A 5,287-nucleotide genomic window follows, 5' to 3' on the forward strand; every position below is an offset into this window, starting at 1 on the left:
ACTCAGGAAGCACTGGATAAAAGTACAGCGCAAATACAGGACAGGGGTGTGGCGGAGGGGCCAGAAGTTAAAACCACAGAAGCACAGATTTCTCTTAATTATTTGGAAAGCAAGTTGAGGTCCGGGTCTACCCAACAGGAGAGGGCAGCTTCCTGAGGGGTCACAGCCATAACAGGAAAACAGGCGTTTGGTTTCATTACGCCGATTTCTTGGTCTCCTTTTCCCTCGGCCTTCGGATGATCAAAAATCATTTACAGAGTTAGTTTGCCTATGTTTGGGACACTGGGGGATGTGTAAGTGTAGAATGCTTAAATACAGCTGGGACGCTGAGGCATGAAACACCCAGGAGTGTTAAGGACAATTCAGGGGCCACACGGAAGTTCAGTGTCAGAAGAGTCAGACAGCGATTGCTTCGGCAGCACACAGGCTAAAACTGGAACGATTCGGAGAAGATCAGCATGGCCCCTGCTTACGAATAGCATGCAGATTCCAGAAGCCTTCCACATTAAAAACAGAGGCTGATGATAGGGAGGCCACAAATGACAGCAAGGCTACGTCCATGGTTGCCGTGCAGTGGCCCAACTCCAGGGCGACGCTTAATAGTTGGGGCGACCTTGGACACCCTGGCTGTGTCCATAACTCTGATGGAAATGTTCCTGAAATTTCCTGGCTATGTCCGATGCCTTCAGGAAGTTTTTCAAGACAGTCCTTTCTTAGGTTTAGAAAGTTTCTTTCGTTCTCCGGTTTCCCAGAGGTGTTTTTGTGCTTGTTTTTGTTGTTGTTGTTGTTGTTGTTGTTGTTTTAGATCATAAATCTGGTTGGATTTTTTCAAATGTCTATTTTTTTTAAAAATCTACCTGACATGTGTTTCTCCTTCAGTCTTCAATGGACTTAGTTATATAATAGATGTTATGGTGGTGAACCTTTCCTGCAGTCCTAGGAGAGGCCCAATAGATCATTCTTTGTTTTCACTGTGAGGTGGGACAGGTTGTATTTTCCAAGAATGGGCTTCAGTAATATCTCCTACTTTACCTGCTCTTCCAACAGTATGATTTCTTGCCTCTTCCACTGATGGATTGCCTTCACGGTCCTTCCCTGGGAATCTAGCTATGCCACAGCTGTGGTGGAGGTGGCATAGTGGGACTTCTGAGGCTAGGTCATAAAAGGTTCTGCCCGCTTCTCCTGAGCTGTGTGCTCCCGGAACCCACTGGCATGATGTGAGGAAGCTCCAAAGCCCACAGAGAAGCACGGAGGTGAGCTGTGGTCTCTGGCTTACCGTCGGCTAAGCTCTCAGCTCACATCCACTACCAACGTGGTGGCCATGTGCGTGAGCTCCCTCAGTCCCAGGTAAGCCAGCCCAGCCGATGTGACAAGGAACAGAGGCAAGCTGTGAATGCCATACACAGCCCACACCGCAGATTTGAGAGCAAGATAGAGGATGGTTGTATTTTAAGCCACTGAGTTTTAGGGAGGTTTGTTATGCAGAAATAAATGATAAGTGATACATAATAACTAATTTTCTGCTATTTTATTTAGGATTTTTGCATTTATTTTCAGAAGGAGAATTGACTGATATTTCTTCCTTTCTCCCTTCCTTCCTTCCTTCCTTCCTTCCTTCCTTCCTTCCTCCCTCCCTTCCTTTCATTCCTTCTTACCTTCCTTCCTTCCTTCCTTCCTTCCTTCCTTCCTCCCTCCCTCCCCTCCCTTTCCTTCCTTCCTCCCTTCCTTCTCTCCTTTATTTCTTTCCACTGTCCTTGTTGTCTGCTTTTTAATATCAAAGTTATATAACCCTTTAAAAATGAGCTGGGATGTATTTCTTGTTTTTCTAGCCTTGGAGAGCATTCAGGTAACTTGGAAATTATTTTTCCTTCATGTTTGATTAAAAAGAGATGAACTAGTGTAAAAAGCTGTCTGGGCTTGATACTTTTCATTTCTTTGAAAGAGATTTTTTTGTCTACTGGCCAGCTTATTGAAAGATTAGGATCTATTCTGATTTCCTATCAGGTCAAATTAGGTCAATTTTCATAAGTATCCTAGAAAATTGTGACATCCTCCAAGGTTTCGAAACAGGGACATATAAGTTTCATTGTAACTGAATTATGTCCCCTCATTCATGTATAATATTGTTGATTTTCTGTCTCTCGGTCTCCCTGATGGGACTGGCTGGAAGTATGTCTATTTGATTTTTATTCATCTTTTCAGCTATAAGCTTTTTTTTTTACTGCTTATCTTTTGGCTTCTAGTGAAAGTAGAAAGGAAACGAATGAAATCGTTTTCATTTTCATCATTACCTGTCTTTATCACTCCTTTCCATATAATTTCTGGGCTCGTGATTTCTCTCTTCCTTTTTTTTTTTTTTGTTTTGTTTTTTTACTTTTTGAGTTGAACCCAGAGCTTATTATTTCTGGGCAATTTCCCTTCAAAGTATAGCTTTAGAACCAAAGCAGACGTTTGATAAGAAAGGCTTGTCATTCAGTTCCAAATATTTTACACTTTCCCCTTTAACTAGAATTACCATGGCATGTATCAACCAGATGGAGACGTCTTTGGTGGTGAATGAAAGAGGTGCCATTAGCAATCTCCAGGATGACAACCAACCAGTGGGTCTTGCCCATGCAAATTCAGATGTATGGACACCCATAGATTATTTCAGAGTGTGTTTTGGTTTTCAAGTGTGTGTGTGTGTGTGTGTGTGTGTGTGTGTGTGTGTGTGTAAAGAGCAAATAACTTCATTGATTTCTGTTAAAATTACACTGAAGTCAGAAAGTCGGGTCTATGTAATAAAATTTGGAATTTGCTGAAACTTCCTTTGTGGTCTAGTGAGTGGTCCCATTTTTATAAATATACCACATGTGCTTGGAAACAATTTGTTTTCAGGGTTCCCTGTTCTCACAGATCCCATTAATTAGCCCTCTTATTCAAATCCTCTCTCTCTCTATGTATATATCTACTTCATTTATCATGTTCTGATAGAGGTATTCCAAATCTCCTGTTATGATTATGGATTTTCAATGATACCTCATTATTTATCAATTTTTGTGCTAGATATCATAAAGCTGTTTTGTTAGTTGCTTATAGATTCATATTACGTCATCTTCGTGGTTTCTTCCCTTTGTCAGGAAAACGATCTTTATACCTTTTATGAATTTTTGATTTTATATGCTTTCACAGCTTTCATTTGGTTGCTGGCATGTCTTATTGTATCCCATCTCTTTACTTCAACCTTTCTGAGCGTTTGTTTTAGGTGTGCCCTTGAAAAACCGTGTACCTAGATTAAAACAGCAACCATCACATCAGCAACATACGGCACTTCCAATTTGAGAGTCTGTTTTAAAACTAGTTAAATCTGCTTACATTTATTCTGATCACCAACACATTTGTCCTTCATTCTTTCACCTTATTGTAGCTTTTTTTCCATGTTTGTTCTTTGCTTCACATATTCTCTTTTTCTTGCCTTCTATTGAATTGATTATGTGTTCCTAATTCCCTTTCAGCTGACCAGGTTGGACATTATATATTCTACTGAAGAGGGAACCTTAAATTTTTAAAATAAATACTGAACAAATTCTAATTTCCCATCAATATCTATCACTTTCTTATGAAATGGAAGACTGTTGACTTTGTATCCTGATCTCTCCCCAATCATCTTTTTCTTCTTTGACAAATATTTAATTTCTGCCTTGTCTGACAATCCCCCTGAGGTTAGTTGTTGTTGAATGGGGAGGGAAGTATTTTACCTAATATTTCTGTGTACTCAGCGCAGAACAGAGGCTTCCCATGTAAGTTTCGTACAGCACATCGATTGGAGTCCCTGATTTCAGTACGTTTGACAAATCAATTACCTTCACTGGGTGCCCATTTTTGGTCACACCTGGGAGAGAACATCTAGAAAAGGAGCTACCTCATTTTGCCTGAGACTCTAGGAACTGAAGAGGGAGGACGATGCATATGATGATATTTAGTAAAGGAGGAAATCACTGTAGTCCGAAGAGTCCAGAGCTAACCACGGTTAGCCCTAGAAGAATGGGCAGAAAAGTTTCTTAAGAACAAGAGTGATGCGATCAAGGTGGAATTTCCTAAGATCAGTGAGCAGCAGCTCACCACAAGCTCCGTGCAGGAAGGGTTATTCTTCATAGATAGGGCAGTTTCATTAGAGCTGGCAGGAGTTAGGGAAGGAAGAGCGGAGTGGGAGGTGGTTGGAAGGAAGAATTTCAGGAGGTGGATGCTAGCGGAAGGAAGGGGGGCCCGCGCTGACTGCAAGGGTTCCAACGGCGGGGCAGGGAAACTACCTTTGTTGGGCCTTTCATGGAAGCTTTTGGATTTCCATCTAGGTGGGGGTTTGTGAAGGCGCTGCACCGTATGGTGCATGGAGATGACTGCCTCTGGTGGGACTGGCAGGAGTTAGTGCTGGAAGGCCTCAACTGTGACGCCAGGCTTTAGTCACCCTGAGCTGTCCTGGCTGCTCGTGTACTCCTTTGGGGAAGGCAGATAGTTCGCTACTGGGAAAGTCGCAGGTCCAAAGCCCAGCATGAGCTGCCTTTCGGTGCCAGGGCCAAGGCTGGGTGGCTCCAAGAGGGCCTGAGCCTGGCTGAGGGAGGCCAGCCTCCAGGGGAGCAGGCAGGGGGGTGGGGTGGGGGGGGGGTGCCTGCTGGACTTTGCAAATAAAGAAATGCAGGAGTGAGTGGTATCCGAGATCTTAAAGATGGTTATGTCAGGGTGCAGGATTTCAGGTGTCTTTCCCTCTTTCTTCATTACATTTTTTCCTGTATTGTTTTAATTATTTGCAATGAGTAATTTGTATATTCAGAAAAAAAAAAAGTCATTTTCCTCGTGGGGATAAGCTAGTGTTTCCAAGCACTGCCTGTTGCGCTCGGGGTCTTAAACCAGTCTAATCTCAAGCAGCTGTCTACACTCAATATTCCAAGTTGATGGACGAGAACGAAGGCTCAGAGGCTAGCTTGCGCAGGGCTAGGGGAGGCAGAACGAGGTGTCGCAGGTCCCCAGGGCTAGCTCCTGGCGGGCCTCAGAGCAACAGGGCAGTCTGAGGACTGACAACACCTGGGGACCCGGTTCAGCTGGAAGGATCCCGCTCACCTGGGCGGCTCGGAGCTGCTGGGGCGGGGCTGAGCTGGCTTCCGTCCCTCCCTGCGCTCGAGCTCCGCCCCCGCACGCCCATCCCGGCCCAGACCACGCCCCCAACGCTCGCCCCGCCCACAGCCTAGGTCCCGCCCCCCCCCGGCCGCGCGGGTAGCCCCTCAGACCCCGCCTCCTGCCGCTGGAGGAAACG

The 5,287-nt window shown here is 44.6% G+C and overlaps 1 non-coding gene across 1 annotated transcript; it reads left to right on the forward strand.

Annotated features, from left to right (window-relative positions):
• Positions 1 to 407: 407 nt before the first annotated feature.
• LOC113594843 (U6 spliceosomal RNA) lies at positions 408 to 510 on the forward strand. Its single transcript, XR_003415297.1, has one exon. It is a non-coding gene; the product is annotated as a U6 spliceosomal RNA (small nuclear RNA).
• The last annotated feature ends 4,777 nt before the right edge of the window (positions 511 to 5,287 follow it).

The sequence above is a fragment of the Acinonyx jubatus genome, chromosome A1, assembly GCF_027475565.1.
Source record: "Acinonyx jubatus isolate Ajub_Pintada_27869175 chromosome A1, VMU_Ajub_asm_v1.0, whole genome shotgun sequence".
NCBI lineage: Eukaryota > Metazoa > Chordata > Mammalia > Carnivora > Felidae > Acinonyx > Acinonyx jubatus.